The 22,781-nt window shown below is 37.6% G+C and overlaps 1 long non-coding RNA gene across 1 annotated transcript in view; it reads left to right on the forward strand.

Annotated features, from left to right (window-relative positions):
- Window positions 1-22,781, forward strand: part of LOC135998471 (uncharacterized) — a 100,654-nt gene that overhangs the window by 42,676 nt on the left and 35,197 nt on the right. The window contains exon 2 of the long non-coding RNA XR_010607536.1: window positions 9,336-9,457. This is a non-coding gene — a long non-coding RNA (uncharacterized LOC135998471). The remainder of the gene's footprint in view (window positions 1-9,335; window positions 9,458-22,781) is intronic.

Consider the following 22,781-nt stretch of genomic DNA (forward strand, 5'->3'; position numbering starts at 1 on the left):
AAGTATTAGACTTTTAGCTACTCACGTGATGGCAGGGCACATTCTAACTCCTAGAGCTGGCTGAAAGCCAAGAATTTAGTTTCATAAAATAGTTTTGCGTTGTTTAATTTTGCTTTTGGATTTCATTGCAGCAGAAACATGGCTTTTCATGCCTTTTGGTGTAGCACATGTACAAAGGGTATAGCATATGTGAATAGGACAACCCATCCTGGAATAGCTGGTGGACTTGAATCCTGAATGCCTCTTATTGTGCTTGAACAGAACAGGGATGCAGATCTGAATCTCCAAATTTGTTATCTGTTCTGAAAATGGAAAAGTTCTACTTTATAAAATACGTTCTTATGAAAGGCTCATAGTTTTATTTGTTTATCTAACTTTTTTGCTGCTTCATTGTTAGTAGCATTCAGTGGATAGCTTTTATGCCATAGCCTACTGCTATGCAGGTTTATTTTCCAGATATTTTTCATGTTGAATAACACACAATGTCAGATGGAATTGACATTTATGAAAAACAGAAATGTGAGTGCTAATGTTCCTACTGTGAATTCTGGAGGCAGTTAGTAAGAAAGTTTAATCAGCCATTAAGTAATCAATACTTAGTAGTTCACAGAAGGTTTTTCAAAATTTTAATTTCTTTGGTTGCAGGAGATTGGAAGTTACAGATATAATTTTCAGCAGGCATGAGGAGGTAGAATTCTAACTCCCATTGAATTTAAAAGTAATTTGAACATTTTATTACCTCAGACTTCTTGAAAATCTCAGCATACATGGGTCAGATCAATTGTTCCTTTACTACTGAAAGCACTGAATCGTGGATTCTAAATTTTTAGTCCTTCAAAAATGTATGGATCTGGACAAGGAGAAATGAAACAATCTCAGTTAAACTTTGAATTTTTAGAAGACTTCGTAGAGGCAGAGACTTTTAAATACTTCATAATGAGTAAATTCAGTTTCATTTTTCTTCTTCACCTTTAGAGACCATCAAATTCTGTGAAAAAGACCATGTGTTCCCAAAGACTTCATAACCATTTCCTTTCTGTTAGCTGCATAATTTAAATGAGAGAACTCCTTTGTACTGGGAAAGATTTGTGGTGTGAAGACTGTTTTCTGTACTTAAAATCACTTTTATTTTTTCTATTCGTAGTCCCAACGACAAGAACAAAAAGTACTTGCCATCTCTCTTTCTTTCTCTAGATATCTAAATTTATCTTTGGGCAGTTATCTTGAATTGCTCTGGAAAATATTCAGACTACTTATTAGCTGGTTACTCTTTAGTTTACTTTTATAATTTTAAGTTAATCAGTCTAAATTTTCTGGGGGAAATGTTTTCAGTGGATAAGCTTTTCTGAGTATACCAGTTGCCTTCTCTTTTAGTATCATCTGATCAATAATTCAGCCACCCATCTCAACTCCTTGGCTCATAATGCTTCCAGGTTATGTACAGTCTCCATTAACTTCAGAAGCAGTTCACATGGATGCATGTGAAACGGGTTTACAGAAAATAAATAATTTCTATTTATTGTGCATCGGGTCTTGGAGCACGAGAACCAGTTTCATTTCAGATGAAGCTAATGTGGGAGATGCTCCCCAGTCGGGCATTCAAACCAAAGAAGCAAATTAGAGTTGAAAAGGTCATAGCGTGGTCATCAGGTCCTCAGTACCAAGATGCAGCCAGAATCACCTGCAGCCTGGCAGCTAGGGCATTGTCTTGAAAAGGGGGTTGTGTGTATTGACCGTTTCATGCACAGAAAAGAAATAGCTCAATTTTCATACTGTCTGAGCAACTGGTCTAATTATTTCTGTATTTAAAATAAGAAACTGGTCTAATATTTCTGTATTTAAAATAAGAAAAAAAGACTTGGAGGAACTAGCCAACAGCATTGCTTTTCCTCTTGCGTGGCTGGCATGACTTTTAAAGAAAAAAAGATAAGTTGGAAGGAAACTGCTGAAATCTAGCCTCAGGAGAGGTCTCTCCCTACAGACATCATCTTATCGATAAAGATGCCCTCCTGCACTTCTGAATAAAACATATGAGAAGTGGGATTAAGTCCTGTCCTCAGTATTCCCTGTTGCCTAACTTGAGACAGTGGTCTGTTAAGGACGCTAAGGACTTTTCTATTGTCTTCTTTCCCTCCCTCCCTCCTTCCCTCCCTTGTTTCCTTCCTCCCTCCCTCCCTTCCTCCCTCCCTTTAGTTCAGTTTAGGGCAGAGCTGAAGGACAGAAAGGAGAAGGAGGAGTCCTCAACTTTTTCCCTGGGCTGATACAATCTTTTCCATCCCCAGACTTGAGAGGGTTTGAGTGAGTGGCCACCACTTGCTGCACAGTAGTGTCCCAGCTCTGGTTTGCTTGGACTCCCGTGAGTCTGAGTGGCAGGCGTGTGTTAGCCCAGCCTGCTGTGCCAGGAGGAGACCGGAGATTTCAAGATGTTTGTGCTGGGTGTCTCCTACAGATTGAGTTGGAGGCAAACTGAGGGTCAAACTCCAGGTTTAGAAATGCATAGTCCTAGGCTGGACATAGCCTTGGTCTCTGTAGGGTATAAAGACTCCTGACTCATCGTAAAATAGGAGCAGCCCCTTATTGCCAGGTAATAGGATGAGATCTGCAAGGAGGGCAGTTTTCTGCACGTCAGAAGCCTGGGATGTATTTAGTATGATTAGGGAACAATTGTGTTAGGCTTTGAATCTGCTGTGGTGAGCTACACATTCCCTCAGCAGATTCTATCATGTAGCCTCTTAAAAAGTTGCTAAATGTCCTTTCTTCCTTTTGTTCTGCTCCATAGTTCAAAATAAAACATGCTGCAGAAGGCCGTTCATTTTGTCAGAAGTTGGTATTTTTAAAAGCAAGAAGTGGTGATACAAGTGTGATTCATCTCTGAAAACACATTTCCTTTTGATAGTTAGATAACCATAGAATAATGGAACACTTTCAAAGTATTTATGCAAACCAGCATATTATTAAGCCACAAATATAGTCTACATTCAAAAGACAAAATTAGGGTGCTTTAACTTCCTCTGTTTGTAGTCTGTTTTGTACATCACAAGAAGATAGCTGTAGATCAGAAGAAAGACATGCTCCTTGCAAGTGATGGGTATATGTGAGCAAGAACTTCCTGTGAGATATTGACCTGGTCATAGTCAGCTGCTCTGAAATTTGTTAAGTAATCTATCTAATATGTCTAAGGAGTAGCATATCAGAATCAATCCATCCAAATGCCTCAGGAAGATCAATGGAAGGATAATAAATCCGATAATTCTCTGTGATCTGCTCTGGTGTGAAGCTACTGGGACAGGCTTGTACAATATGAAGATTAATTCTATTACACATTTGTTAGGGTGACAAATGCTCTGCACCAGAACTGCGGCTGATCAAAATTCATTTCAAATTCATTTTCAAATTTTATTTTCTGCAATCATCCACTGTCATGAAACTGAATGTCAACAAATGGCAATTGCTGAGGATGTTTTCAAAAGGGAAATAGACCCAAAGTTTACAGAAGGAGCTTTCCAGCCTTTTTTTGCTTTTGTGAATCTTCCACTTAATTTCCGTTCAGCAAAAGAAACATCTCTGTCTTTGATATTGTTCTAATATTTAAACCATAGTAATTACGAAAATAAACCATTCTTTCAGTATGATACAGTAAATACAAAGGCTGAAGGCATAATAAATGTATTTAGATAGTTAATTTCCTTAGAAGATTAGGAATATTAGTTATGAGTCCTTTATGAGAAGGGAAAAAAACCCCCACTATTCAGGCACAGTCCTGGGAGTCAATAATTTTTTTTTTTTCATTAGATTGTGGAAGGTATAGAATCAAGTATATAATCTAGAAATGATACCACATATAGTTTGTTTATTATTTTTCCAGTTGTCACACCAGCTCAAACACCTTTAGGAAAGAATCCTAGCACTTCTGCCTCTGACTGAATGACAGGAGAGTTGTGACCTTTCTTGGGGCAAATTGACACATCTAGGAAATATTTTTGAATGTTTGAAATCCTCAGAATTCTATTTGTGAGCTCCATTCTAAAAATGTCCAAAGATCTGGGCACTAGCTGCATCTTTTCAAATCAGCTCCAGGGGCTTTGAAGATCAAGAATAGTGGTTTAGCCATCTAGACATTGGTCAGCGAAAGAAATAGGTATTTATTTGAAAAGAAAGATCAGAAAGGTGGAGTTAAAGTTTCAATTTACAAAAATAACAGCAGAGCAACTATTAATTCTACTTGCTGTTTTCATTAACTATTTTCGTAGTCTGAGTCTGCTAAATTGCAGCATTTGGATTACAGACTGTTTAAAAACTTTGTAGATTGCAATTTTTTTCACGTTCATAAATTTTTACTGCGCAAATATCTGACCATGCCATAAAAAATCAAACAGAATACTCGTTGTTCTCTTTTTTTCATATTGCCATACCATCATAGTATCTGCCTTTAATGAATCTAGATAAAGAAAAAATTACATTGAAAGCAAAGTAGTTGATGGAATCCAAACACACCCTGCCCCCAGTCAGTGAAGTCTTGTTCCTCCGAAAAACAGGTTCTGCTGATGTCAGCTCAAAGGGCTTGTTGCACTGTTATAAATTCAAGTCAATGATGTCTGGTCTTGATGAATGCCACTTCCGAGATGCATCTCTGAAGAAGAGAATTCAGTCCTACTTTAAATGTCATCTTTAACTGTGAACACTTAGTATTGCACCCTTTCTGCTCCAATTAGTGATATTTCAGTGAACATAATAGTTATAATTTCATTAAGCCTTTGTCTACAGGCTTCTTGGTGTCTAATGGAAGTCAGGTCAAAAGTTTAGGTGGCCAGTTTTAATAAGTACAGCTATCCTTAACCAAATTCAGCAATGTAACATTCTGGATGAAACCAAAATGGATTTCAGGCAATAATACTTGTGAAATAGGGAAGTAAAGAAGTCATCTTGATAAGCTTAGTGATTTGCTTCTTGAGTTAGCCAGTAGTCTTTTTGTCCGAGTTGTATTCAGAAATACCAAAATGACACTACCCTAGTAATTCTGGAGATTGTACAGGAGCATTGTAATAATTTTTAGTAGGAAGTGTTTTGGGTTCTGCTTTCTAGTGTTTCTTACTGTTGGCAAATCCAAACAAGATAATGGGAAAATAACACATGAAAAAGAGAAGTTAGGACTTAGCCTATTGCCATTTGAATGGCGAAGGGAGAAGACAACACCTTGCTTCACTTTCTGTATGTCATAAGATCTCAGCTCTTGTTTGTTCCTTTACTTTCGTCTCCAGGCTGTAAATTATCTGCTGTCAAAGCATTGAATTCTGAAGGAGTATTTTAGCAAAAGTATACATCAAGGAGGCTGTTAACAGTGGCACAAAAGCAATGACAGGAACATTTCACAGAATCATTTGGTAGGAAAAGACCTTTAAGATCGAGTCCAACCTTTAACCTGACACTGCCAAGTCCACCTCTTCTTGAACCTTATACAGTTGGCCTCAGCCCATTGACCCAGCCTATCTAGGTTCCCACTACAGAGCCTCTTATCCAATGAAGATATGCTGGTTTAAGGTGTTTAAACTGTTAGCATTGCCACTTTTGGAAAAAACCAAAGATGGCTCATAATATATTTTCTTAGTTTGTCAGTAGTAAACTCAGATTTTCTGTGTTTATTTTAGCATATGGACAAAGTCAGGATAAAACCACATTCAGACTAGTGCAGTAGGAAATTTTTTGCTTCCAGTGCTTTTATTAGGCCACAGATTCATCGAGGTTGAGTTCAACTTACCTATACAAGTCTCTTAGAATAAGTCGAGATAGCACTAATGCAAATTAAAATCAGCTGTTTATGGTAGTGTATAAATACAAGTTATTTCTGATTAGTGGCACAATATCTCATTTCTGCCTATTCCATCTCTATGGAAGTTATTTGCTAACTGGAACAGACAAATTCAGCTGCTGGTCATGAAAAATGATGCAAGATGGAGATGATATATTTGCTTGTAGGCAATATGTTTTCAATGTTCGTAGGAAACACCAATAGATAAATAAAAAAAATGAGGCCCAAAGAAGAAAGGAAGGATAGTGTTTTCCATAAAAAAATTGATATTCAGAAGTGTCAGCCCAAGTGGACAAATATCAGGGATCAAACAGACTGAATGAATGTTGTCATTTTCTGTCAACTCATTCTGAGACTGGAATGGGAACACATTGCAATGTGATGGAGTGTTGAAAGTCCAAGACGCATTAATAGTACGTAAAGCTTCCAGATTGTGCATGAAGGAGCAGCTCATTTCTACTTTCAACTTTTTTTTTTTTTTTCTTTTCTGAGTAGACTCTCTTCTGTTGAATTTTTTAGTGCCAAAACATTCATAATTAATAGTCACGAAAGACTGCAGTTTGTACTCTCATTTTTTGTATTTTGAGATAATATTCAAAGTGACAATGTTCTTAGTTGTAAACATCATAAAATCAGTCACCTTTGCTCAGGTAGTTTTGTATGTTATTCTTCATAGTCATTTTTTGGGTCTTTCACATCAATTCTTGGAAAAGACGAAGAGCACTATGATGTCTATTCAGCCAATTATGACTATTCAGCACTGTACACACTGTATTTTTCAGAATAGCCATTTTTCCTGTTTGGAACAAATTTTTTGGGTAGACCTACATTCTTCCTTTTTCTGCACACTTCGGAAAAAGAAGACCAGCCTCTAGTGCCTCAGGTGCTGCTCTGGTGAGTGGCTGAGAAGATCCAGTGCTGTGAGCATGGTGTTAAGGTTTCATTTTTGAAAGAGAAGAAATAATACAGGACTGGGTCACTAGCTTGATTCAATTAAGGGCTTGGCTGTGAGCAGGAACTTATTGCATCTTTCCTTTAGAAAATTGTTCAATTAATTGCATTCTTAGGGAGGGCTTGAAGATTTTATTTAAATGTTTATGTTTTAATCTTTTACCTTAATGGAGAAGGCAGCAGGACATTGATATTTCATGGTAATTTGTTTGTACTACACTTTAAATAAGAGGTTGTTCTCATCCCCTATCCAGGAGAAGAACTGTGATAGCATTTGGTGAATAATGTCTCAGTATCATAAGATTTTGTTTTGGTATTTTTTCCTTCCGGTAAGCTCTGTTGTCTCTCACAGAGTTTGGTTCTGTTTTGCCTTAGGGACAAAAATTTTGATTTCCATTGTAGCTCTTCTTCTGACCCTCCACGAGATGTTGCTTTGAGGTAAGTGTGCTATAGTCCCTTATTAAAGACTTACACTTTATAATTTTGAACATACTTTGTAGTTTCTTATTCTATGGACTTCGATATTGTGTCTTCATCACTTATATATTAAATGCCAAGTTTGCTAAACTATGAAGTAAAGAGTGCTGGTGGAACCCATTTCAGTATATTCAAAGTGGATCTAATTAGAGTTCCTTGATACAGTTGAATTTGTATCAAGCATTCTGCTTAAGTATTTATTCCCTGAAATCTCTGATTTCTTTTAGGGCAGTAGTGCATGTTTCAGGTTATTCTCCTCTGCCTATTACTAAGATTGACTATCACTGTGAAAGTGAATAGGGACACTGAGTTATGCAAAGTAGTTGTAGAGATACTCAGTATGTAGTATTTTTTTGGTTTTTTTTCTTTTCTTTTTTCTTTATGATACGTCGTTATATATCCTTTTCTCACCAGGTTGAAACTATGTGAATTGAAGGAGAATGTCATTCTGTGGTACAACTATTGAGTTTTATGTTGAATGGCTACCAGTCAAGGGACTGAAATTTCAATTTATTCTGTAAGCTGCATAACAAAACAACAATGCCAGTGTCTCATTACATTAAAATCTGTATTTCAAGAGTCAACAATGTTATGCAAAAACTAGTTGAAACCCAGTAATTTTACCTATGCATGGCTTTGCCTGGGGGGATTTCTGTGTATGCTAACAGAAAGCCAATTAGAGGCATACCAGGCTTATTTCCTTCTTTGGACCTACTCATCTACAGTATATATATGGCTGACATTTTGAACTATGGGTCTCGTGGGGCTTAGTCTTGTAAATATATATGTATCCATATAAGCAGATACCCAGTCATGATAAACACATAGACAATTCAACAGTTGAGGTTAATGAAGGGGGTGTATACTAAATTGGGATCAACTGCTTTGTATTTTTCTTTACCTAAAATATGTATTACTTTCAATCAAAACTGAAATGTTCCTTGGATAAATAATTATTTTATTATTGGATACATCAATTGTTAGGAAAATATTGTATTTGCATTTTGCAGGTGGGCACTTGGATTTACAGGCTTCTTAGAACAAAATATTTATTTTCTGTCTTCAGTCACTAAAAGAAATTCAAACTCAGAAAGATACTTTGTTACAAGACATTTCTGTCTTGTCTTAAAATGATATACTTTTAACTGTGGCCTGCATACCAGTTAAAACAGAGTGCTAGTGAGGTTCTGCTACTCCAGACAAAGAGGGTAATGGATATATTAAGTCATTGGTACTTTGTACAGTAAAGGATTAAACTAGTCTCTTGTAAACTTGATTGCCACTATATTGAAGTTATGTATGTTTACAAACTATGTTGAATTTGGCTCAAAATCTGCTGATGACTGTGGAAAGTGAATGCCTGAAAATAATGTCTATAAATTTTATATATATTTTTAAATTAAGTTTGTACTCCTTGTGGTCTCAGCTTGTTGTTTAATAGTCAACCCCTCTTTTTCCACCTGTACTTTCTGTGTGTGTTTATATTGGTTGTATACAAGTCCATGTGGTTTTAGGAGCAGAAATCATTTTCCACTTTGGTTAATGCATTATCAGAAAAATTAATGAAATTCCAATAATATCACAGAATCACAGAATAGTTGGGTTTGGAAGGGACCTCTGGAGATCATCTGGTCCAACCCACCTGCTAAAGCTTCTACTTGACATAGATAGACATCTTTATTTTACTTATGTCTATTTCTATAATGCTTATCTTCACATTTCTACAATTACTGCATATTTTGAAACTGTTACCATGGTATTCAACTTTCTATTGTATACTGGACACTTGGCAAATAAAAGAGAGCTCATAAACTGAATAACAGTGTCTTTAGTTCTAAATGGCAGAAGTCAATTTTTCAAAGAAAGGCATCTTCTTATATTTATAAACTGGATCAAGTTTACAGATGATGATGCATAACCCACAAAAAGGTATATGTCAAGCTGAGTTTGCTAGGTTGAGGAGTGGAGGGTTTTTTTCCCCCCTTGTGAAACCTCGGACTTGATAGGGATGAACTGAACAACGATAATCTTGGAATTACACAGTGGAATGTTTTTAGAGTCATTGTTTCTGAATGTACTGTGCATTGTCTTTATGTTACAGGCTTGGAAAGTACCATTTTCTGTAGATGGTGGCTTCTGTCTGGTGTGACGCCCCATTCTTCTGGTGATGCCACATGCAGCACTGAGAAGTACTGGCAAATGGAAGAGGTATCTTGCAATAAGGTAGGTTTCTTTCTTTTTCACAAGGACATGGTTTGATGAAGTTCATAATTACTTTTCTATGAAATGTAAATGAAGTCAAGCAGGTATTTTAAGTCTTCTAAATTTTGGAAAAATGTTACCAATCTCACAGCTGTTTATACTATTACTTGGTTGTGCCTCTAAAATTATCAGCAGAAGGTATTTGTAAGGTGTCACCATTGCACTGCAGCAAAAACCATCACTCATGCTCAGCCACAGAAATGATTAAATAAAAGAATCTATTTTAATTCCTATCATTGGTTGTGAGAAAAAATCATATCTGTAGTATCGATGATTTCTGTAATGGACAAAACTAGTTGCTTGTAGTTTTAAAGACAGCCAAAGAATCAAGTGCATATGGTCTTTCTTCAACACGGTGCTGCAAAAAATGACTTAGAGCTAGGAAAGCAAAAAAGAATATAGATGAAAATCTTAGAACTAAGGAAACTCGGGGACTTTTTCTTGGAGATGACCCTTTGATTAGCAAACCCTGAAGAAGTGCTATAGGGTGATTGTAGAAGTATGACAGTGGAGGGGGACAGTTGTGAAAATAGAGTATTGTGCTGGATCCATGTTTCACTTCACCTTGACTTGTCATTGTTTTTGGTGGCTTCCTCTGTGTTGGTATCTACTAAGCAGGGCTACTAATGCATCCAGGTATTATACTGGGCTGCAATGTTCTAGTTAGTCTCACAGATTTGTTCCAAAGCATTCCTGGGATAGTGCGACTGTTACCTGTAACCACAAGTATACTCTGTAGTCCCTGTGTATGTGTTGTCAGAAATAGCATACCATAGCCATGGTTATTTCTTAATCGAATGGTTTAATGAGAATGATTTTGAGAAATGTTTGCTTATTATTTATACATGTCTTCTCTGATCAAAGTGCAGTGCAATGAATAGATACTGCCTGAAGGCATTGGTTCCAGTTTACTATTTTCCCACTGCTAAGAGACATATTGAGGTGAGAGTTACTTAAACACGGGACGGGTAAATATGACACAAAGCCTGCAATAGACCCAGAACCATCTGTAGCGGCAGCTGAGCCCTTGGCAGGACACCATAGGGTATGCAAAATGCACCAGTTGCCTATGCTTAGCAGTCCTATCCTATATATTAGATAGAAAGGAAAGAAGGGTTGAAATGGAGCAAGTAAGGCAACCACTAGGAAAATGTAAAACAGTAGGGGGGGCTTAATTTATCTTATTTTCCATTGATTGCTTTTTCTACTTCTACTCTTCATGGGCTAGCAACTCACCACTTAAAAGTGAGTGACATCCTTTCTGAGTTGTTCTGTCATGCACTATTTCACAAAAAGAAATGTATTAATTGCTCTATGCTGTATTGCATCCCTCATTGTGTACCAAGTGTAAGACAAAATATTACGGTTGGTATCTGACATGTGGAACTGATTTTCCTCCATTGGAGTTCAGGGAGAGGTCTTGGTTATTACAGTGGAAGAAAGCATTACAAATTATAGGCACCTCACTTCATGATTTGTCATTTGTTGTTTCCATTTGTGATGATATACTATGAATAAAATATGGGGATAATATCCTGGCCCCACTGAAATCAGGAAGAGTTTTTCTCTAAACTTCAGCTAGGCCATGACCCTGGGAATCTCTGCTGGCTCTTGGTGAAGGATTTGTTCTATTCATGCCTCTAACTAGACCTCCTCTGAGGACTTAGTTTTTAATATTACTACCAAATCTGCTTCTTAGGTAATAATTCTCTGTTATTGAAGTTTATTCGTACTTGATTTGGGGGTTCCTATGCTCAAAGAAAAACACATTTCTATACCTATATTTTTCTGTGCTTAAATATGACAGTATTGTTAGCAGCAATTATAGACAGGAAATACTATCTGATAAAAAGGGAGAAAGGACTTCAGAATAATTTCCCGGAGGATGCGGTGGCAATCCTACAGGTAATATACAATATAGAATGATTCTGCTTGTTGAAAGCTATAAAATGGACTGCAAGACACAAGGCTTGACTCTGAGAAGAAACACTAGATCACTTAATAGCTCTTTAATATGGTGAGTTTCTACAGTCACAAACTTTCCTTGAGCATATTGTGGATTTTCCTTTACCATCGTTTTTATTTCGATGAGCTTATTTTTGTTCATGGGTGATAAGTTGTTCTTACCCTCTTTCCCCGCAAATAAGACCTACCCCAAAAATAAGGCCTAGCATGATTTTTCAGGATTTTTGAGGATGCTCAAAATATAAGCCCTACTCCAAAAATAAGCCCTAGTTACAGTTCATATAAAAGTCAATATAAATAGTGTCCAGGCAGCTATACATGCAAAAAAGTAATAAGTTTTGGAGCAAAAATTAATATAAGACCCTGTCTTATTTTCAGGAAAACAAGGTAAGTATTATTCTTGCTTTGGTAATAGACTCACAGTCCTTCAGTTGGAGCATGTATCTCCCACAGGTCATTCATACCTTACAAAACCTTCTACTAAAGGGCATCAGAATTGTCATTTTATACATGATTTTTCTTTCCTATCGGCTGATGTGCTGTTTAACTGCTCTTTACTCTACTGTATTCCAGTATATTAAAACCAGTGTGTGACATATGGAGCTAAATTTTGATTGTCAAAACATGAATGCTACATAAAAGCTTTTTCTGACTTTAGGATATTTTCTTAATACAAGTATTAATTGCTTTGGAAAAAGGGACAGATGTAAAATGCTGAGTGTGCTCTCATATGATATCTTATTTGATTTCTTTGTTTCAGTATCTCAGGTGCATTAAACTCTTTCATCAGCTCCTACTGGAACTTCCGTTCTAGTGGTGGACCTTGTTTAGGAAACTTACTATGTTTTTCATTAGAAATTCCTCCCCGTTTGGGCTGAGTCTTTAGAATTACAGCTGTAAAAAGTTTGTGCAGTATATGTGTGCACAGCATATGTATGCATGAGTATCTGCTTATGTTGGGGGTTTGAAGTTGATTGGTAGAGGTACTTAAAAAATCTTCTATGTGTTCAGGCCAAAGTGTCCATAGGAATGCTTTGTTATACGAAGTTATGCCAGAAGGGAAGGCCGTGAAGGTATTAATCCATTTATTGCCTAGTCCTATGTTGCTAATTTACCATTTTATGCTCCCTGCATTTTACTTCATTTCTTTAGGATGGTGATGTATGCATGTATATTACAGAAGTAATAAACTAAAATATTTAATCGTACTGGTTCCTGTTACTTTTTGATCAACACCGTGAATCAGTAGTAAGCCTTTTCTTTGTTAGTTAACTTGCCGAAGCATACCACTTATTCAACTGGAAGAGTACCAAGAAAACAAGACCCTAGTGTTCTTCTCATCAAAGTTGTCCCAGATTTTCAAAGTATTTGAAGTACCCTGGAGGTAGATAATCTTAAACTAATTTGTAAAGGAGCCAATATAAATAACTCTGTTTTTATACAAGATTTCATAGTGATAAGAATGTTTGATGGAGGGAAAATGATTCAGTGCAATTTGTAACTTGGAGAACATAATACATTTGACTCCTTTTTCTGTATAATACAAAGAGTTCATATGTTGCACAATGTTCATTTTTAATTAAACATTTTATCATCACACAGCCTTTTATTGACATTCCTCATAATAGAGCTGATAAGATCTTGACCTACTCTTCAATAAAGCAATATATAACTCAATATTCTGGCACGCGCTGTTCCCTCCAGAATTAAGCACACGATTTTCTGATTTAATTTAAAAATCTTATGTACTTTTATTCACGTTTATTTACTTCTCAGATTAATGCCCTTGTTTGACCTATGCAATTTGGATGCAACCATTTCTTGGACTATTACTCCCATTTGCTCGAGCTTTTAGCTAGCTGGACCATTTTATTGAATTTTTCCCCTTTCTTTTCCTTTTTAAAATTTGCAATAAAAAGTGATTTATCACCTAATCTTGTTTCCTACTGTACCTTTTGAGTCCAATTTTGATTAGTTGCTCCTGCTCACTGCTGCTTAATTGTAAGTTTATAGAGTTTCTGCTATCACAGAAATTCCTTCAGGTACTTGATGAGAAGAGATTCCTGAAGATGTCCCCAAAGATGAATTGCAAAGTTGATTCCTGTCAGTAACCTTAAAGAGCCATGTGACATAAAGCTTCCCAGGATCATGGGTTTAGCCGCACTGATAAGCATCCCAGTAGCCTGGCAGGATTGTCTCACCTCCAGGGAGCTGCAGCAAGGGAGCGGGAATCGGTCCCTTCTATCAGTGGTAGCTGCTGTGGTGCCTGCTGACCCAGGGGACAGCTGGAGACAAACCAAGAGTTCGCCGTAGAGCAGCATCTGGAGAGGATAAGCCTAAGTCTCAGTTCAAGGGTCTGCTGTCACCTACGTTAGGTTTATGACGGCAGAAACTGCAGTATTCCACTACATGTGAAAACCTGCGTTCTCCAACATTCTAGGATGAGGGGCAATAGGCATGGACTGAAGCATGGGAGGTTCCATCTGAATATGAGGAAAGACTCCTTCACTTTGAGGGTGCCAGAGCACTGGAACAGGCTGCCTAGAGAGGTTGTGGAGTCTCCTGATCTGCTCTGGGTGAACCTGCTTTAGCCAGTGGGTTGAACTAGATGATCTCCAGAGGTCCCTTCCAACCCCAACCATTCTGTGAGTCTGTGATTTTGCTGCAGCAAGTCACCACTTATGAGTTGAGTACCCACTATACTCCCCTAAACAGGAGTTATATGTAGAAGATATATGACATCTGCCTACTTGTTGACCATCAGGTGTTGCACTTTCTCAGTAACCTGCTAACCTCTTGCTATATCAGCTGCCTCAGATGATAACCACTCAACTGCCCTGCCCTTTCATACTTTGGAAAACCAGCTCTGGGCATTTTCTGTTTGTCCTTATCCTTGTAGATCTCTCACTGGTCCCTGTAAATGTATATTGATTTCAACTGATAATTTAATGAACTGATTTGAAAATACTGTACATAATATATCATAGAAAATTCAGAACTGCCTTGCACTTTGGAAAGAGTTGAAGAAACTGGGGAACACTAAGCTTGACTGTTGAGGCGTATTCTTTACACCCTCACAGATACCCAATCTTACTTTGTTGGCATTGCAGAAGTTAAAAATCACATAGAGCCTCTCAGAGTAGGAAGTTACCATGTGCCAGATGTGTATCTTTTAAAATTAAACCTTTCAAGTTTTTTTGTCATCAACAAGGTCCAGATCCTCAAGGATAAATAAGTATGCTTGAAGTAAACATAGATTGCTGATTTTGTTCTGATTTTTTTTCCTTTGGGATGTTCTTCCCCCAAAACCTCCAGGAAAATATACTGCTGTGTTATTGGAAACAGACGTTCAACTTCAGATCCTTTAGCTGTTGGGACACAGCAGTATTGGAGAGCCTGGAAAGGAAGAAAGTGTGTGACTTGAAAGAAACAGTGCATTGTGTTAATTGTTCTAGAAGGTAATTGGTTAGGAAAAATGAGTAAATCTAACAGCATATGTAGCAGATTCATGGCTAGCTACACCTCACCAAGTTGGAGAACAGTATGGAAGGAAACACAATCAAGGTTTACTTGAGGGGTGTGGGAAGTTGTCGGCACAGGTGCCAAAAGCCATGGCCCTCTGTCTTTTCTGCCACTGCTATCCATGCTTGCTAGATTAGGCTAAATTAGGGAAATGCCAGCATAAGTTTATGCTGTTGTTTGCTGTGCAAGCATGTGATTGATCCATGAAAGGTGCAGGACCTCACCATCCCCAACAGAGCAGGAGGAAAGACACCTGAGAAAAAGAAAAAGCTGATAAAATTGTGAGTCATATCCAGGCCTGAAAGGTCACTTGTTAAACCAGACCTAACTCATATCATATGAAGCTGCCCATCACATTAGAGATACTGGACATCGCCGTTGAAATAAAGATACCAAATTTATTCAGGCTGTTGGAGCAGAGAGACTCAATTTATGCGTAGGAGGACCCTGCTCTTCAGAGGGAGTGATGAGAGTGCTCATAAACAGGCTTGTTTGGTCTCCCTTGCTCCTCCCACCCTGGGAAGTCCTACAGCTGACACGAAAAATAGAAGGGATAACATGGGCATTTTGCTTGCTTCCTTTGGTTTTTTTTTTTTGGTTTCTTGGTTTATACCTCTGCAACTTTGGGCTGACTCGCAATGCTTGAGCTAGCTGAAGAGGCTGTGCAAGCTGGGATGGTGTCTGGCATCTTCACCAATGCATTGGTATTGGTTTTCCTCCATCTTTTCACCACAAGCTGCCCTCTAGGTATTTTAAAGGGCTTCTTGATTTAATAAAATAAGATCCTGGGTTTTAAACATACTTAAAATGTATTTCAAAAAAAATCATTAAAAGCAAAAGTTAGATGGTGTTTTTACTGACGAAACTCAAAGAAACGCAGATATTATTTGTTCAATGAGAAATATTTTATAATGGTTAATAAAACAAAATAAAAGCTTGTATAGCTCTGGTTTTGATATTCAAAGATACACCCTTGCCAGAGGGAAGGTGACAGTGTGGTTTCAAACTAAGTCTGTAATCTCATTTCAAGAGATCTGTGTTCAAATTTACGTAAATTAGTATTTTAAATCCACTTCCTCGATTGCATTGTTTGCATTATACGTACAGCATAGAATCTGGCACGGTTAGGGAGCCGATGTAAGTACAAGTCAGCAAGGGGCCACAACAGTTAGGGTCAGGACGACCGAGGTAGGTAGTTCTGGCTTTGGTGCATGCTGAATTATCAGCTTTCTAAAACTGATGAAAATTCACAGCCACTTCATGTAAAGTCTAATTTGCTTCTGTATACACTTGAGACAGGAAAAAAGTGTGCTTTAAGAAGAGAGGAATAACGTAGCATTGTTGTTTTTGTGTATATTTGTTTAATGCTTTAGATTTTTTTTGAAAGGGAAGTCTGTTGATTATGTGCTTTGGTTACATTCAGTTCCTTAAGAATGGATGTGTTTTGTTTATCAGCTTATTACCTGGCAAAATAGCGGTTAATGTTAAATTTAGAGACTACTATTGGAATACTATAAGTGCATTACTTAAATGAGGGAATAAGCCTTATCTTGTTCATGTTTTATTGTGGTATACCCATTGTTAACGTACTGATATCAAACTCTTATAAAGTAAAAAAAAAATCTATTAACTCTAATAATTTAATTCTATTACATTAATATGGACATTTAGAGTGTTCTAGTAAATTTTCTAAAAAGTAACAAAACCACCTCAGTATTTGGACCTTTTTAAGTTCCCAGACTGCCATACATACTGTATTTAGAATGTGTATATATAAGGTAAAGTAGGAAACAGGTAGGTATTGAGAAAAGTTGGTTGTTTAGTTAAGGCTTTTAGCTAGAATTTGGAAGATGCCAGTTTAGTTGCTGAATTTTACCATGCTTTTTCTTCATCTGCCACACCAGGTAGATGCTTTAATCTAGCAGAAAATGAGAATTTTACCAGATCATTTGAAGGAGTCTGCGTTTTAGTCCAGGTTCCTTTTTTTATTGGAAGAGGTTACTTTTCTACCATTTTTTCTTCTCCTTTCCTCTTTATTTTATAGCAAGAACCTATTAGAACTGCTAAGATTTTTTATTTCAAATTGGATAAAGATAACGGATTTTAGTCCTGCTAGTTTTTGAGGGGAACAACAATGAGAGTATTTCAAAAAAGAGTAAAATATTTATATTTACTGATGGGACTTTGCATTCTTACCTAGTTCCAAGGATATGTATTATATGTAGAAAGAAATGTCAAAAAATACAGGTATTTTGACAAAAAAACCCTCAAAACAACAAATTGAGAGGAATCTTTACTACTTTCACTACACTATTTCCATTGGTTTTGATAGAGGTTCCCACAGAGTACAAAAGGTTAAGTTGAGGTTATAGTTGGCAGGTGTTTTAAATGAATACGGAAAAAGAAAAATAGCAAGACATGTACTCTACATTGTACTGACATGTATATATATGTACGATATGTCATTTTTATGCATCTTCCTGCTATGATGTTTTGCTCCCCCCTGTATCCACATGCACACCGAATTGCAGTTCTGTTCTGGATTTAATGAAAGGACATTCTTCTGCTCTACAGTTGCTCTCAGTTTTTGTATTTAGTGCTCTGATGTGGCAGCTTTCACTGTATCCATAAAATATGAGTGAGCATCAATAAGCTATCCAAGAGAAAGGAGTTTTAAGGAGGTATTTGTATGAGGAGAGGATGCCTGTACAAAAAAGGAAGGAGAGTTCTCTGAGTTTATACTCAGGCACTGGGGAGAAAAGGAGAAGGTCATTCAGGCAAGAAAGCCTGTGAACATCCTGTGACAGGGTTAGATGATAATCTTGAAATTATAAATTCCACGTGGCAATCGGTGTGTTCCGTGAGTGTGCACAGATTGGTTTAATGAAGCTATCCACCCATCCTCTGCTCCCTCTGCGGCTCCCCAAGTATTCGTAGTGTGAAGTCAAGGCCACGTTCACCGGTGGCAGATTCTGTGGAGGAAAGAACAACCACAAAATGTATTTGCAAGAGCATCTGCACTGCAAGTCCCATTTAAACAAATAATTTTAACTGGTATGAAAGTGGATTCCTTAGGCATTTGCAAGCATTTGTGGAGAATTAGCAAACAGAAAAGGCCTCGTCTACATGGCTTGGGCTACTCAATCAGGAAAAGAGCACAATTTTGTGAATTAAGTGACCAGTCACGCATCACGAATAACGGATAGTGATTGTTCGTATCGGCCAGTTAAAAATTGTGTCATAGGGTCAAATATGTTTGCATACACTGCTCAAGGACTTGTGACTAATGAAGTAATTAATAACACCCATGACCTATTTGCAGACACCTGGTAAACAGATTTAAAGGCTCAAGCCATTGGTTTTGTTTCTCAAGGAGAAATTCCACCAGGTCTAGCTAAAAATACGTAAAATCAAGCACAGAACAGAAAGTTTCGTTATGTACTAGCAATGTCCATCCTCAACGCCTGCTGTGATATATCCTTTATTAATATGAATATAACATATAATGGATTCTGTACTGGTTGTATGATCCCCCTAGGTCCAAATCAGCAGACCCCCAGGCCTCCACGATATTCAAAGACCTGTGTTATTTTTCAATTAGCTTTTGAGTATGAGATACTGTCACAATAATTACATTCTTCTTCTAATGATATGCGGTAATGATTCAGCCAAGCCCTGAATAGGCTAGGAAGAGGTCTAAACTGCTTTTCCAGGAGTTCATATTTACTCCAAGGAGTAAGTCCGTTGAGGTCACTAGGCAGAAGAGGAGGCCTTGGTGAGTGAAGTGCTGGGTAGAGTGAAGTGCTGGGCAGGACTGATCCCAGAGACACAGCTTCTGTAAAACTTTTCTCATTCCAGTGACTACTGCAAACAGAAACATCTTCCCAGTTGAGGAGGAGGAAGAGGAGGAAGAAGAGGGAGCAGGGCTAGGACCATGCAAAACTCAGAACCACAAGATTTCAAATTCTGTTGTATATTTAGTGCTGCTATTGTTCGTCTGGGGCCGATGTGCTACTCTAAATAACAAGTGAAAACTGCAGCAACCTCTCTGAGTCCTTGCATTTCGCACAGGTTTCACTTGAATACTGTGTTATTCTTGTCCCTACACACAAACAAAAAAAATGTTTTTGTGGAAGGAGTAAAGGAGAGTATGCTGGTTAGAAAACAGGGTGTAAATCTAAGACATCTAGTTTGTAAAATATTTAGTCTCTCTTTTGCTTTTTGTTCTGTAATTGATTACTAGCACCCCCTTTTAACCCACCTTAAAGGGCAAGCAGGAAATTCATGTTTTCGTTCATCAGCCCATCCCTCTGAAAAGCGTTCAATATTAAAACAGTTTGCGAGGAGCAAAGGCAGAAGAAACAAGAGGCCCAGTTAGACCGTGGCAAGGTTAGGAGATGCATGCCTGATGCCTGCAGCAAATATCGGCTCTTGTTCCTGTACAATTTTTGCATGGGGAGACCAAGTTAATTGGGGTATGGCTCTGTTCTTTCATTTATGTGTGACCTTTTATTATCTTTGTGGCCCTGTAGTTCATGCAGTGTCATAAAGCTGTGGGAAAGTCTTGCAGCTCGTGTTATCAGCTGTTGGAAATTAACTTAAAAAATGAAATCTCTGTGTTTCCTTTTGCCTGAAGGTGTCTGGGAGTCTGTAAACAGTTACGAAGGTGCAGTTATTGTGGTTGTGATTTTGCTGTAGTTAAGCGTCGCTTGTGCATCTTTTCTCTTTCTTTCTCTCCCCTTCTTTCCCCCCCTGCTTTTTAGTGCAAGCTGTGGGCTGGCAATCAGGTGTTGCACTGGGGCAGGGGGTTACTTTAGGAGGGGGGTTACATGGCATAATTCCCACGAATGTAGGAGGAGGATGAAAAAGATAAAGAAATTTTGTTTTTCTGAGCTAGAGGATTCTCTGCATGACTTCCCCACTGATGGGATCATGTGCTTTCAGGCTGAGATTTTATTAACAATTCAAATGGAAATTGAGGGCACAGGAGGAGCAGATTCTCACATAAACTTGATCTGTCCATGAATGCAGTTCTCTGTTTGCCCTGACCCCGCATGGCTTAAGACACTGCCTGTGAGGCCTGAGTGCCAGACACAAAGACCGAAATGAAAAGCAAGCACATTCCAGTAGTCTGCACAAAGGCAATGGAGCAGTTTCTAGCCGTCTCCCCAGGGAGAGATCTTATCTCCTTGTGGCTAAAACCCTTTAGAGTGTTTATTTGTACTCTAGCACCCGATGTTTATGAATTGATATGGATGCCGATTAAAGGCTGTAATTTTCCTCAGCGAGTCTTTTGGGGGGGCATAGAGGTGTTCTGCATGTGTCTTCTTTCCCAAATACGTATCGATATTTATCACAAGGCTGCTACGGTTTCCTGGTGAGCAAACACAGATGAGCGCCGAGGGACAAGGCAGTCCGGAAAGTACATTCGTTAATAAAAGTCATCACCAGCCTTAAGAGAGTTTTGCAAAACTTCGGTTTTGGGACACATCACCCGGTTTTAAAATTAAAACATCGGTGCAGATCGCTACCGATGCCGGACGCTTGTCCCCCAGCACTGGGGAAGGCTGCCCCTGAGTAGCTGTACTGATTAAATGTTGTGTACACTTGGGTGACCTTGCGCTGGGAAGCCGGGGGTGCGCGGCGCTGGGGCAGAGGGAGGGTGTGTGGGGCAAGGCTGCTGCTGCTGCCACATCTGCACGGCCACATCTGCACGGCCACTGCCTCCCGCCAATGGCAGGCGGTGGGCGATGCTGCCTGTCAGGGAAATTCTGACTGGGGTTAGAGCTGGGGGTGTGAATGACAGGGGTTTGCGGGTGCTTTTTGTCATTTCCCTGAGACTAGAGGTGGGAAAGGCTAGGAACATATCCCACTGCAAAAATGTAATTCATATTGCCTGTCACTGCCTGATGTTAATGTTGGCAGCGTTGGTGAACGCTGGAGATTCCTTAATCAAACTATTAAATGTTGATATTCCTGGCTCTGCTGATCCGGCTTTCTTTTGTGAAAGCTCTCTAAAACAGTAGGAAAAATGTAAGTAAACAAATATTTTGACTGTGGTCATTCCAAAGACTCACAATTTTAATCGCCCTAGTTTTCCTTTTTATTTTTTCAGCCAAAAAAAAAAAAAAAAGACAAAAAGCCCCAAACCAAAAGCCAGCAACTTTTAACTAGGAAATTATAACCATATGTTTTTCCATTTTTGTTAAGGCATTTAAAGGTTTCAAAACTTTTGATACTCCTTAAACCAGTTAAATTAGTGGAAAGAGACTAGGGAAGGATATTGATTCAAATAGTTTTGTGCCCTTAATTTTATGGAAGTTATATTATCCAAAATTAATGACTGTACTTAGGCAAATTGTCAGTAATTGGTGACAAAATTGCTTTATTGCTTTTCTTTCATTTGATGCTAATTAATGGCCCTACATTATTAAGTTCAAGCCTCTTCTGCATTTCTTCTTCTCCATAAATACTCTCGTGGTAATGTGTCAGAGTAAACTTTTTTCTTCAGTGTATGCAATAATTGCTTTATAGAAATGTGATAACAAACAGGTTTCTGGCATAACTTATAGAAATGTGATAACAAACAGACTTCTGGCATAATTTTTCCCGAAATAATGTAAATGTTATTTGTTCATGAGCTTGAAGTCATTTCGATATGAAGAAATACATTAGTATCATAATGTGTTAATTGATTCAAGTGGTAAAACATTAGTTTTTCATATCAAAGTGCTCCTCAGCAACTTACCCAGCAGTTACTTTACAAAATCTAGCCTTTGCTTTGTTTTGTTTTGCTATTAAACCCCCTCTACCTTCTCTCCTCCTATTTTACAGTGTGTTCAATGAAACGGTTCTATTTCAGTGGACTAGAATAACACCACAGAATCTGTCATGGTATTTCCTACCTGTTAATGAAACTGGTATTTGGTGCAGAGCAATGTTTATCTGTGTTTTCCAAATGATATTATCTTAATGTTATATAGCTATTTTAAAGTCTAGAATAAATGCAGTAAGTAAAAGCCACTTCTAGTTTTTCATACAAACGCTATGGAAAAAACAGTTTGTGTGCGTGTGCATGTGTTACTTTCTTGTTTCCTAAGAATTTAAATAGGAGTAATGAATATATTTCACAAAAATTAATATATTGAACATGATATACCAAAGTAGGATAGAGAAGGAAGGAGCTAAATATTAAAAAGATTAAGGGAGTTTTGATGGCCTTGTAGGTAAAAATTAGTAAAAATAAATAATTGAAAGCCAAAAAGACTTCAAAATATAGGAGGAAATATTTTATAAGCTTTTATAGTTTCACAAATTTAGCTTATTTCTCTGTTGTCTAATCCTGTAGTACAAAACTCAGAGAACTGTATCTTTTGTTTCACTGGTAGAGGATTCCACCAATGATGAAACACTATCTCTGTGATTGTTGCTCAAGTCCTGTTTGTCTTTAATCTTAGTTATAGTCAGAAAGTTTTCAAAATTATGATTGCTTTTTCCTTGAAGGGCTTGTTTTCGTCTATTATCATGACTTGGGTGTAAAAATTAATTTTAAAATAAGGCGTATAAATTTATAAATATTTCAATCATTATGAGGTAGTATGTTATTTAAATAAATCTTTAGAATTACTACATTTTATAAGCAAACCCATGCCTCTTTTTGACATTTTTTGTTTGTTTGTTTGGGTTTTTTTTAATTTGTTCCCCCCTAAAAGCAGTTTTTGAGAAAAAAGAGAGAAAAAATTGATATTTGGAGTTAGGAATTTTTAGTGTTATGTAAGTATTGTTTCTTGGATTAAAG

Source organism: Caloenas nicobarica, chromosome 1 (genome assembly GCF_036013445.1).
Source record: "Caloenas nicobarica isolate bCalNic1 chromosome 1, bCalNic1.hap1, whole genome shotgun sequence".
Lineage (NCBI taxonomy): Eukaryota > Metazoa > Chordata > Aves > Columbiformes > Columbidae > Caloenas > Caloenas nicobarica.